We start from the raw sequence: 14,672 nt of genomic DNA, 5'->3' as shown, positions 1-14,672 counted from the left end.
TATTGCTTAAACACATGATACAATAAATAGTGATTAACAATAAGCTTTGCCCTCCATTAAACATATAAAAGTTTAATACATTAAGTATTCCAAAAAGCCATTACATCAAATGAGTGGCTTTGTGGGCATACTTCCAACAATCTCCCACTTGCACTCAAAGCCATCCTCCCATGTATCTAATACCCATCTTTTCCATATGACGGTCAAGCTGGATTTGAGACATTGGCTTTGTCAGTGGATCTGCTACGTTATCGGCTGAAGCAACTTTGAGGATGTTGACTTTCCCTTCGGCAGCATATCTTCTAATGATATTAAAGCGCCTGTCAAAATGCTTGTTCTTTTTATGTGCCCTGGGTTCCTTGGCTTGAGCTATCGCCCCACTATTATCACAGTACAAAGTTACTGGTGATGTAATGATTGGAACCACTCCAAGTTCAGTGATGAACTTCTTCATCCAGAACGCTTCTTTGCCGGCTTCAGCTGTAGCGACATATTCAGCCTCTGATGTGGAATCAACAATTACACTTTGTTTCTTGCTCTTCCAACTGACAGCCCCACCATTCAGAGTGAATACATATCCGGAGTTGGAACTTCTATCATCGACGTCAGATTGGAAATCTGCGTCTGTATAGGCTTCCACTCCCAACTCTGCCGCTCCTCCATATACGAGGAACATGTCCTTAGTTCTTCTTAAGTACTTAAGGACCGTCTTGACAGCTGCCCAGTGTTCTGGTCCTGGGTTAGATTGATATCGACTAGTAATGCTCACAGCATATGCGATATCAGGCCTTGTGCATATCATGGCATACATGAGACTCCCTATGGCAGAAGCATAAGGAATAGCATTCATTTGCCGTATCTCTTCAGGAGTCTTAGGTTCCATAGACTTAGAAAGGTGAATTCCATGTCTAACAGGAAGAAAACCTTTCTTAGATTGTTCCATCTGGAACCTACTTAGCACCTTATCAATGTACATAGATTGGGATAATCCAATTAATCTTCTGGATCTATCACGATAGAGCTTTATCCCAAGTACATAAGATGCATCTCCTAAATCTTTCATATGGAAGGTTTTGGACAACCACACTTTTACAGAAGAAAGTATTGCAGTGTCATTCCCGAATAGTAATATGTCATCTACATATAACACTAGGAATACTACTACTTCCCCAACGACCTTTTGATAAACACAATTGTCGTCTTCATTTTGAGTAAAACCAAACGTTTTGATTTCAGTGTCGAAACGAATGTTCCAGCTCCTGGAGGGTTGCTTAAGTCCATAAATGGACCTTTGAAGCTTGCATACCTTAGTCTTTTCAGACTTGGACATGAAACCTTCGGGTTGAGTCATATAGAGCTCTTCCTCTAGGTAGCCGTTCAGAAAGGCCATCTTCACGTCCATTTGCCATATCTCATAATCATGGTACGCAGCTATAGCAAGCAAAATCCAAATGAACTTAATCATGGCTACAGGAGAGAAAGTTTCTTCATAGTCAATCCCTTCTCTTTGCCTGTAACCCTTGGCTACTAGTCTAGCCTTATAAGTCTCCACGTTCCCATCAACGCCTATCTTCCTCTTGAAGACCCATTTGTTTCCAACAGGTACAATACCTTCTAGAGGGTCTACAAGAGTCCAGACCTGATTTTGATACATGGAATCCATCTCGGATTTCATGGCCTCTTGCCATCTCTTTGAATCAATGTCGGACATTGCTTCAGTGTAGTCCCTAGGGTCCTCCTTTGTGTCATTGTCACCTAGAATGTGCAATTCCGCAAAGTCATTGTCTAAGCCATACCTCTTAGGTGGCTTACTAACCCGTTCAGATCTACGTGGAGCTAGGGGTTCAGGAACAGGGTTGTCATCTTGTTGAGTGCTTGTTTGTGGTTCATCATTAATCTCATTAATTTCCTTCAATTCTATCGTTTTCTCGCTACTTCCATTGAGAACGAATTCGTCCTCAAGGAACATAGCAGTTCTGGCGACAAAGACTTTCTTGTCGTCAGGGTTATAGAATTTGTATCCCAAAGTCTGTTTGGAATACCCCACAAAGTAGCACTTAACAGATCTTGCTTCAAGCTTGTCAGTTTCAAGCCTTTTAACGTAAGCCGGACAACCCCAAATCCTAATATGATTAAGATTTGTGCTTTTGCCATGCCATATCTCATATGGTGTTTGTGAAACTGATTTGGAAGGTACTCTATTAAGCAAGTAAGCTGCTGTATATAGAGCGTATCCCCAGAATGTTACTGGTAGATTAGCAGAACTCATCATAGAACGAACCATGTTCATCAAGGTTCGATTTCTCCGTTCAGAAACTCCGTTATGCTGAGGAGTTCCTGGTGGAGTCCACTGTGATACTATTCCACACTCTTTGAGATAATCTAGAAACTCGTTACTCAGATATTCACCACCTCGATCTGATCTTAGGGTCTTTATCTGTTTCCCAGTTTGCTTCTCAACTTCATTCTTGAATTCTTTGAACCTTTCAAAGGATTTTGACTTGTACTTCATAAGATACACATAGCCAAACCGAGAGTGATCGTCGGTGAATGTGATATAGTAGGAGAAGCCTCCTCTCGACGTAGTAGACATAGGTCCACATACGTCAGTGTGGATTAACCCTAGAATTTCAGTGGCACGCTCTCCCTTTCCAGTAAATGGAGATTTGGTCATCTTCCCTTTCAAGCAACATTCACAAGTACCCATTTGGTCATTACCTAATGGGCGGATATATCCGTCTTTCGACATCTTGCGAATCTTTTCAAGGTTCACATGTCCAAGTTTAAGATGCCACATCTTTTCTTGGTTAACTTCTTCTCTAGCCCTTTTGGGTTTTGAGGTATTCCCGCTTTCAATACAGTGCATCCCACTATTCGTCTCTAGGTGAAAAAGTCCCTCTATCGTATTACCATGAGAGATAATACGACCGTTCAAGTATAAAGTGCAACTCATTTTGTTAAACAATACTGAGTGCCCATCTCGTAAAAGCTTAGAGATAGAAATCAAATTCTTTATACATGAAGGAAAATATAAACAATTTTTAAGTTCCAGGACTTCCCCAGAGGGTAGGTTAAGCATGTAGGTGCCTATTGCTTTTGCAGAGATTTTAGTGCCGTTCCCAACTCGCACAACCATCTCCCCATTGCGCAGTGACCTGCTCCCTGCTAGTCCCTGCAACGTATTGCAAATATGTTGACTAGCGCCTGAATCAAATATCCAGGAATTGGAGCTCACTGTAAAAGCACTCTTTATGACAGAAATAGTCTCTTCAAAAGTTCGTGTCATAAGGCTCGCAATGTGCACCCTGTATTTCTTCTTCCAACGTTCATCTTTTCCACAATGAAAGCATGTTCCTTTGGATTTCTTTGCCTTCTTCTTATGCAACCTTTTCCTTGTGTTTGCATTCTCACTCCCACTGTCCCTTTTGAAACCTTTTTCAAATTTACAGCACATGTCAATCATCTCTTTCAAAGAATGATCGAATCTATTCACTTTATAGTTTACAATAAACTTAGTGAAATCATCCGAGAGAGATGCAAGGAAAAAGTCTTGGGCCATTTTCCCATCGATGGAATTTCCTAAACTTTTAAGATTTTTAAATATCTTTTCCATCTTTTGTCCATGTTTATGGACCGATGTCCCCTTTGCCATTTTGGCATTCATTAGACTACAAACATTTGAGAATCGTACATTACTAGTCTCAATGTCATGCATCTTATGAAAACTTTCAACCATGGCACAAGAAGTGTCCATGTGCTTATGTAGCTTCATAAGTTCCTCACTAAGTGAAGTGAGGATTAAGCATTTGGCTTGTAAGTCATCCTCATAGTGTCTAACATAATTTTGACACTCCTCCTTTGAAGCTAGTTTCGTAGGAGGTATATGAGGAGGGGATTGCTTAAGCACATACAATATGTCTTTCACCTTTGAGACATTCTCAATGTGGCGATACCAAGCAAGGAAACGTTGGCCCTTAAGGCCCTTTTTGTCAAGTATAATGGTGGGTATAATTTTAGGCATGTCGTTAACTACATAACATAACAGAAATCATATTAGATTGTTTGTTTAAAACTATTTGATTGGGTCTTTGAATCAAAATAGTACCACCCACTATTTTTGGCAAATTCCACATCCCTCAATAGAATTCGAGAGTTATATTGAACTCTTAGCGGGGTATGGGAGACTTACCATTACCAAGCCCACCTCAGAAGAATATCATATTCGCTAGCAACAATAATGATGAGAGAATAACGCATTATTCATTTACAACCTTTTGTAATTACCCATCTAGTTTGGCCTCTAGAGAATGATGCCTCAGAAGAATATCATATTGGCACCATTGCACTTAGTTAAGTCGTTCCCACCATGCTTGTTCAAGTAGGGGTTCAAGAATGGCCTCAGAAGAATATCATATTGGCCATACTCGTTGCCTACTTTCACTTCATCATATGTTTATGGGCTTCTCCTGAATGTAAGCACATACTTTGCATACCCCAGAACTGGACGAATACAGTGTATGAGTCACAAACGATTGAAGCCCACCACGGTGGAAGGCCTACGAAGAGATGTTCAAAACATCTCTCGCTTATCAACTTAATATTCGTTTGTCGAGGGAGTAGTTTTGGGCTACATCAAAATCATTTTAATCATATTAAAAGAACTTGGGCCTATCACAACTATTGGTCCAAGTTAATATGAATTTAGTAGTTTATAATACTCCCACTATTTCGAAGAAATAAGTGAGACTATATGGAACTACTAACGAATGCATTGCATCCTCATATGGACTATATAGTCATATTAGGTTTTAGGATGATTATGAACCGATTAATTTGATCCAACACGAGCCTTGTGTTGGACCTTGGGTTTAAGGTAGATAGTTGTTGATTTTAGCTACGCGTTTAATCCAATTAAACCGTTATTTCCTATTGGGCGTTGGACCCAACTATTCCATTTTGCATACATATAAACAAAAGGAATACATGAAATAATAAGAAGGGCTTATGCCCTTTTACAACACAAATCAAATGATGGACTTATGTCCATTTACAACAAATTGAATTAATCAAATTACATTCAAATCTACACTACTAAAACCCAAACATTCATAATGTAAAGCGGCCAATCACATAGCTCAATTATCGAGGCCTTTGGTTCATAATCACTCTTTTCTCAATTAATCACATTAACTAAGAAAGCAACTTAAACAATTGGTTTTTGGATCCATAGAATTGATTTAAATGGAACTAAATGAAATGAAAATCCAATTCTCATTAAAGAGACAAAACAATTTTGTTCTCATCCTTTTGGGCCAAAAGGAAACTATGACCACAACAATTGGGCCAAAATGCAAATACAAAAACTTTTGGGGTCACTTTGTAAAAACACAATAGTCCACAACTTCATGTAATTACAACTAGATCCCAAAATTTTATTAATGTAAAAACATCATTAAAGGATCAAAACAATTCGTCCTTTAGCGTTTTAGGGCCTTAACGTAAAAACGTAAACTTTTGGGCCAAAGTGCAAATACACAAAAGTATCAAAACTTTATGTAATTGCATAAAAGACCCCAAAAGTACCCCCACTAGGGGGTGGCCGGTTTTGGAGTGGTAAAGGAGTGTGAAAGGGTTTTATGCAAGTTGATTTTGGTGGGTGAGGTAAAGGTGAAATTGATGGTTTGTAAGAAAATGTTTTGTAAAACATTTATGAGTTTTGACAAACATTAAAGCCATTTAATCACTTCTCACCAATAACAATCACCCATCAAATAATAAACCAAAACTTTATGAAAAACATAAAACTTTTGAATCAAAACTTCAAACCTTTTTGTTCTTGGCAAGAACTTCAAGAACATTTGAAGAACACCATGAAAACTCATAATAGCTCCATGAATGTTTTCATTCACCAAAACTCAATTTTTCACCACTCAAAAGAGGGCTAATATCCTAGGGTACTTAGGGGTTCCAAAAGTCACCTTAAAACCATTTTAACAAGACAAACATGAACCAAAAAAATCACCCTAAGGATTTGGCCGAATTTCCCAAAATACATGGCACCAAATTTTAGTTCCAATATTCATGCTTAAATGAAATACATCTACAACATTTGAGATGCTAAATTTTCTAGCAAAATTTATATATTCAAAAGCAAGAATAAAGCTTGTAACATTTACAACATTTAAATCACAAATCATGAAAATCACAAAACCCAAAAGGATTCACCATAAACTAGGCCTAGGCTCTGATACCACTTGAAGGAAAAATATTGTCCTAGCTAAGAACAAGTATGAACATTTGAATACATAGGCAAGCTATTAACACTTTAAAGTAGACATGCATTCAAAAACAATTCATAAAACCCATGACTTTCAAAGCCTAGTATATGGTGAACCAATAAACTCTTTAACAACATTAAAGAGAAGTAAAGATTTAGAGTTTCTTTACCCTTGAAGCTCATCCTTGTTTACACAAGGGATTCACCCAAGTGGAGGGCCTTCAAGTCACCTCCAAGCTCCTTGAATATTCCTTGTGATTTTCCTCCTTTTAGTGCTCCTTTGATACTTTGAGGATTTGAGGATTTGTTCTCCAAAACACCAAAAGTTTGATGTCTCTAAGTCTCCACACCAAGGATGTATTTTGTGAAGATAATATGGATGACTTAGGGAAGAAGAGATTGCTAGATATCCCTGCCCTAAGTGGCCGGCCTCTTTAGAAAAAATGAGAGAAAGTGTTTCACCCAATTTCTTTAAGAAAACCCTAATGAGAAATAAAGCTATAAAGTTGATTTTATACTTCATTTCAAGTGAGTGGCAAACTTGTAATTAATCCAAGTTTGCTACCCTCACCCTTATGGCCGGCCTTACCTTTGTTATTGGGCTAATTGCCCATTTTGTTTTAGTTGTCATACAACTTAAACATAATGGGCCTTGTGGACCAAAACGCTTTTGAGCCCCGAAACCCAATACGAGCCTTTCGTAAAATTAATTAACTAATTAATTAATCTTGACCATTCTTCAATTAAACCATTTAATTGCTTATCCATTTTATTTAATTTCCTCACATACATCCTTACTCGGTGTACGATCCATTAGTTTCCAATTAGCGAGGTAGTGGGTGATTGTTACTCTTAACGATCGATTGTGAAATTGAAACCACATTTCAATTCTCCCTTAATGATTAGTGTTTGCTAATCATTTAGGGCTTCCACAAACCATGAGTGACACCTAGCAGTATGTCATGGTTACCCAAGCTAAGTAGAATTGGTTGGAGAACCTATCCAGTTGCAACTACAATGCAATACGGTCCTTCTCTAATACAATACTCTTAATCACATTGTTTGAGTGATAGTTTGTTTCATGTCTACTATCCAATGTGATACATCTCTATATGATTCCCTTGAATATGATTTGGAACAAACTTCCTAAGTCATATTCATATGCTTTGGCCAAAGACTTTAGAATCATATCTTAGAGTATTCTCCTTCCACCATGGAAGGTTAGAGATCCCTTGTTGTGCATTCATATGCCTACATGACTAGATAGCTTGACCCCAACAATGCCGTGGACACTCCGATGGAATGCCGTTTGACATGATCAAAGATCAAGGACCTAACCATTAGACATCTATGATGCCTCAGGTCAAAGGACTACTTTGCATATTGCAACTTTAGAGTTCATACATGACATGTATGTTCGAACTCTCTTTTGATCGTAGTTCAGTGTACTCGATTACTCTTTCGAGCACCTATGTGTTTGTCTTAGTGTCCAACACCAAATGACTTGAGACTAGTCATACTCACGCTTGAGTCAACATAACACATACTAACCTTAGCGGATTGTCAATGCCCAATTGGCAATCCTATGGCTAGGAACGTTTTAGGAATGAACATAAGAGAATGGTCTCGATAATCTAACTCACTTAGATCACTTGTCTCTTAGATTAAATACATCCCTTGGATTCCCTTATTGCTTAAACAAATGATACAATAAATAGTGATTAACAATAAGCTTTGCCCTCCATTAAACATATAAAAGTTTAATACATTAAGTATTCCAAAAAGCTATTACATCAAATGAGTGGCTTTGTGGGCATACTTCCAACAATACCAAGTCCGGAAACTAAAGCATTCGGCTTTTCTTTGTCAAGTTTTGGATAGCGTTTGCAAATATATTGGTAAATAAATACATAACGAATACAAATTGATTGATTTTAAGCCATTTGATTCGGGTCTTTAAATCAAATAGCACCACCCACTATTTTTGGCAAATTCCATATCCCTCATTGGAATTCGAGAGTTTTGGAGGAAACTCTTAGTAGGGTATGGGAGACTCACTACTACCAAGCCCACCTCACAATGATATGATGTTGGCTAGCATTAATAATAATGAGAGAGTACGCTTACTCATTTGCATCTCTTTCAAGTACCCATCTTATTTGGCCTCTAGAGAATGTCACCTCACAATGATATGATGTTGGCTCCATTGCACTTAGTTAAGTCATTCCCACCATGCTTAGTTCGTGAAGGGGTTCAAGAATGTATATAGACTCCTCCTGAGTATAAGCATGCACTTTGCACTCCCCCATGATAGGGTGAAGGCGGTGTACAAGTCATAAACGATTGGAGCCTACCACGGTGGAAGGCCACGAAAGAGTGTTCAAAGCACTCTCACGCTTATCAACTTAATAATGGTTTGGTTGAGGGTTTTAGGTCTCATCACATATAAACATACATTTTAATCTCTATTAAAACAATTTTGGTCCTATTACAACTATTGGTCCATATGATTGTTTTTAGTTGTATATAATACTCCCACTATGCTTATAAAACGGTTTTTAAAGCAAGAGTATATGATACTACTAACATAACCTTTGCATTCATTTGATGGACTATATAGTTGCCTTAGGGCCTTAGGATGATTATGAACCTTTGTTTAGATTCAACACGAGCCTTGTGTTGAATCTCGGTCTAGGGATGGTGATTGATTTTAGTTACGCGTTTAATCACATTAAGGTGTGTTGTCTTAGGGGCGTTGGACCCAACTACTTCATTTTCATGCATATCAAATAAAGCAAGAAAGAAGTACTTCAAAGTAAAGGTGAGCTTATGCTCATTACAACATTTGCATAAATCAAATTACTTTAAAGTAAAGAAGAGCTTATGCTCTTTTACAACATTTGATCAAATCAAATTACAACCAAAATCTAATCTACACATTCCCATGGTTCAAACAAATTTGAAACGGCCTTTCACATAGCTCAATTATTGTAGGCTTAGGTTCATAATCACCCTTTAATTAATTAACAGTTTAACTAATTAAATTGAATGCAACATTTTCATTTGGTTTTTGTATCCATAAAATTGATTTAAATGGAGCTAAATGAAATGAAAATCAAATTCTCATTTAAAGAGACAAAACAATTTTGTTCTCAACCTAATTTGGGCCATCATGCAATTAACCTCAACTTTTGGGCTATATTGCAAAAACATAAACTTTTGGGGTCACTTTGTAAAAACACAAAAGTCCACTACTTCATGTAATTACAACTAGAACCCAAAATTTAAACAATGCAAAAACTTCATTAAAGGAGCAAAACAATTTGTCCTTTAGCGTTTTTGGACCTAAACGTAAAAACGTAAACTTTTGGGCCAAAGTGCAAATACACAAAAGTATCAAAACTTTATGTAATTGCATAAAAGCCCCAAAAGTACTCCCACTTGAGGGAGGGCCGGTTTTGGAGAAGGATTAGAGTGATGTGTGTGTTGATTTGTGAGTTTTGACATAAAGCAAGCAAGTGTGTGAAAGGGAATTAATCCTTTCACACCCACCATAATATCTACCACCATTTAAACAAATATCTAACACATTAAATCATTTGAAAAACATAAAACATAAACTTTATGAAATAAATCAAAACTTTGATTCAAAACACAAAACCTTTTTGTTCTTGGCAAAAATGTCAAGAACAATGAAGAACATTCATGAAAAACCCAACAATTTCCATGAACATTTTTACTCCAAAAAACATCCCAAAACCATTCAAACTTTAGGGAAATAACATATAACCAAACTAGGGTACATAGGGGTTCCAAAAGCTACTTGAAAACACTTTTAACAAGTCAAACAAGAACCCAAAAATCCACCCTTTGGATTTGGCCGAAAATTCCCAAAAGCATGGCACCAAATTTTAGCTCCAATATTCATGCTCATAAGAACTACATCTACAACATTTGAGATGGCAAATTTTCTAACAAAATTTACATTCAAAGAAACAAGAATAAAGCTTGTAACATATTACAACTTTTAAATCACAAACTATGAACCACAAAACCCAAAAGGATTCACTAACTACTAGACCTAGGCTCTGATACCACTTGAAGGATGATTTTGTGAAAACATGTTCATTTGAATAACATCTATAGCATGCATTTAACAATTAAAAGGCAGAATCATGCTTGCATGCATTCAAAAACAAAAACATTACCCATGAAATTCAAAGCCTAGTAGATTGGTGAACCAAGACTCAACTCAAATCTAGTAGATTGGTGAACCAAGACTCAACTCAAATCAAAGTGAGTTGAGAAATTTATACCTTTGTAGATTCCTCTTTGCATAAGCAAAGGCTAATCACCCAAAGAGAGGGCCTTCATTCCTTGCTTCTTAGATCCATGGATTTGGATGGAAGAATATGGTTCTCCAAGTTCCCAAAATTGAGAACCTCTAAGTCTCCACACCAAGGTTAGATTTAAGTAGAAATGAGTGACATTGGAGGAGTGGGATTGCTAGATACACCCTCCAAGGGGGCCGGCCTCCTAGAGAGAAAAGGAGAGACATGTTCTTTCCAATTTTCTCCAAAATAACCCATAATGAATTTTAGGCTATAAAGTTCTTTATATAGTCACTTCTTTAAATGACCAAAAACCCTAATTCAACACACATGCCCGGCCACATAAGGGATTTGGGCTTTTGGGCCTTTGTGAATCTTTATTCATTAAATTGTCATACAACGTAAGTCAATGGGCTTGACGTTCGAAGCCCATTGGGCCTTAAGGTCCAAAAACTATCTTGGGGTCTTTAACGAACTTATTCGTTTGATTAATTAACATATTAATTAATCCTTGCCATAAATAATTAAACCATTTAATTATTCTTACTCATCTCCATTGTTTCTTCAATCTCCACCTTACACGGTGTACGATCCATTAGGTTCCTTTTAGCGAGGCAGTGGGCGATTAAAACTCTTTAAAATCGATTGTGAATTGAAAATTACTTTCAATTCTCCCTTTAGTGTTTATACACGTTTAGGGCTTCCACAAACCAAGAGTGACACCTAGCAGCATATCATGGTTACCCAAGCTAATCAGAAGAGGTAGAGAACCTATTCATTTTAGGATTACAAATGCAATACGGTCTTTCTCTAATACAATACTCTTGACCACATTGTTTGGTTTGATAGTTTATTCATGTCTACTATCCAATGTGATTCGTGTGCTTATATGATTACCTTGAATGTGATTTGGAACGACTTTCCTAAATCTCATTCATACTCTGGCCAGAGATTCTAAATCATATCATAGAGTATTCTCCCCTAAATGGTTTGAAGGTTAGAGAACCCTTGTTGCGCATTCACTTGCCTCCATAGCTAAGTGGCTTAACCCCAACGATGTCGTGGACACCCGCGGATGGGGTGACTTTGACATAATCAAAGATCAAGGACTTAACCACAAGACAAACGTGATGCCTCAGGTCAAAGGACTACTTTGCATTATCCCAACCATGAGTTCTCATGTGACATGAATATGAGAACTCTTCGTTGATCGTGTTCAGTGAACTCATTCTCTATTGAGCACCTACGTACTTGTCTTGATGTCACACACACCAATGACTCGAGACTAGTCACTCTCCCTGAGAGAATACACAGCACGTACTGATCTTAACGGACTGTCAATGCCCAATTGGCAATCCTATGATCAGGAACGTTTAGGATGTGTCTACGAAAGAATGGTCTCATGAATCTAACTTCTTTAGATCGCATTCTCCCAATCACATATTCCTTGGACTTATTGTTTAAGCATATAACATTTATATGAGACGGCTCAAACAATAATCTTTGCCCTTGATATTAAACTAGATTAGTTTAACATGTGAAATGTCCGTAAAGTATCATCATATGATTGGTTTTAGGGCACATTTCCAACACACCTACGAATAATTTGATCAGGGCAATATTTCCACAAATAAGGGTCATCCCACACATAAAAACATGCCTCTGTTTTTTAGTTTATCACATTGGTGCCTATTTATGGTGTTTGTAACTTGTTTAGACACAATATAATTCACAATATCAGCATACCATGGCTCACTTACCTTAATGCTCAGCAGTTGTTCATCTGGGAATGCCTCTGGAATAGGTAGAGGGTCTTCTTCATGTACCAAACAACTCAAATGGTCAGCTACTACATTCTCACTTCCTTTTTTGTCTCGAATTTCGACGTTAAACTCTTGGAGAAGAAGCATCTAGCGAATAAGCCTTGGCTTGGCTTCTTTCTTTGTGAATAAGTACTTCAAAGCTACATGGTCAGAGTAGATTATAACTCTAGTTCCAAGTAAATAAGAATGAGACTTATCTAAAGCAAACACAATAGCAACGAGTTCTTTTTCAGTGGTGGAGTAATTCAATTGAGCATCATTCAAGGTCCGAGAAGCGTAGTAGATGACATGCGACTTCTTGTCCTTTCTTTGTCCCAAAACAGCCCCTAAAGCGTAATCTGAAGCATCGCACATAAGCTCAAAAGGAAGACTCCAATTTGGTGGAACAATGATAGGTGCCGAAGTTAGCATCTTTTTGAGGTGATTGAATGCCTTCTCACATTCTTCATAAAAAACAAACGGCACATGCTTTTGTAGAAGTCGGCACAAGGGTGTTGAAATCTTTAAGAAATCTTTGATAAAACATCTATAGAATCCTGCATGTCCAAGGAAAGAACGAACCTCTATCACCAAAGTGGGAGAGGGTAAGTATCGTACAAGATCAATTTTAGATTTAACCATTTCAATTCCCTTTTCTAAAACTATATGACCTAAAACTATGCCTTGTTTTACCATGAAGTGACATTTTCCGCAATTGAAAACAAGGTTAGTTTTGATGTAACATTTCAATATCAAAGTGAGATTAGTTAGACAATCATCAAAAGAGTAACCAAAGGCACTAAAATCATCCATCAAAACTTCAATAATCTTTTCGACAAAATTGGAAAAAATACTTACCATGCATCTTTGAAATGTGGATGGTGCATTACGTAAACCAAATGGCATTCGACGATAAGCAAAAGTACCAAATGGACAAGTAAAAGTAGTCTTTTCTTGATCATATGGAGCTATAACAATCTGATTATATCCCGAATAACCATCAAGAATGCAATAAAAAGAATGACCAGCTAACCTTTCAAGCATTTGATCAATGAATGGTAGAGGAATATGGTATTTCCTTGTGGTGGTGTTGGGCTTCCTATAGTCAATAGAAATTGTCCAACCTGTTTGGATACTAGTGGGCATAAGTTCATTCTCTACATTCTTTACCACAGTGACTCCAAATTTCTTTGGTACTACTTGAACCGGTGAAACCCAACGACTATCTGAAATTGGATAAATGACTCCACAATCAAGAAGCTTGATGATCTCCTTTTTCACAACTTCCATCATTGGAGGGTTGAGTCGGTGTTAGGCCTCTCGAGTTGGTTTAGCCCCCTCCTTTAGAAGTATGTGATGCATGCAGGTTGTAGGACTTATTCCCCTAATGTTGGCCAAAGTCCATCCAATGGTTGTTTTGTACTCTTTCAACACCCTAACCAGTTTCTCGTCCTCTAATGCCGTGAGCGTTGAAGTGACTATGACTGGCAAAGTCTCTTTGTCTCGCAAGAAAATATACTTCAAATGATTCGGTACCAGTTTAAGCTCAAGAAAGGGTGCCTGAATCACTGAAGTTAACAACTTATTAGTAGAAATGGAAATTGGACTTGGGATTAGAGGCTTACCAATATGTTGTGGCAAAGACTCAAGGGCAGCCACCATCTCTACAATTTCTACATGATTAGGCTTGGTCATATTGATTTTGAGTCCAATTCCTTCAACAATGGTTTTTTCAAGGGCATCCCTATTTAAGAATTAAAGATATTCATGCGCCCAAGAATCAAATACATCCATAGAAAAATAAGAATGATCATCAATAGGATACCTTATAGCTTCAGAAATATTAAAGTCAATGACATCGCCATCAAATTCCATTGTTAACGTCCCCTTGAACACATCTATCTTGGTTTGGGCTGTTTTCATGAAAGGTTTTCCAAGCAAGATTGGCAATGGTGTAGAATGGGCCAAATCTTCCATCTCAAGCACATTAAAATCTGCTGGAAAGATCAAGTGGTTAACCTACACCAAAACATCTTCCAAAACTCCTTTCGGATATGCATTAGAATGATCAGCTAATTGAATAATAACACCATTGTTTTTAAGCTCTCCAAGATTCATAAATGCATAGATCGAGTAAGGCATGACATTAATGGAAACACCTAAATCTAACATAGCATGTTCAAGCTTGGTATTACTAATAACACAAGGGATTGTGAAACTACGTGGATCTTTGCATTTAGGTGGCGGTTTTCTTTGCAACGC

Source organism: Malus sylvestris, chromosome 13 (assembly GCF_916048215.2).
Source record: "Malus sylvestris chromosome 13, drMalSylv7.2, whole genome shotgun sequence".
Taxonomy (NCBI): domain Eukaryota; kingdom Viridiplantae; phylum Streptophyta; class Magnoliopsida; order Rosales; family Rosaceae; genus Malus; species Malus sylvestris.
This window is presented reverse-complemented; position numbering follows the sequence as displayed.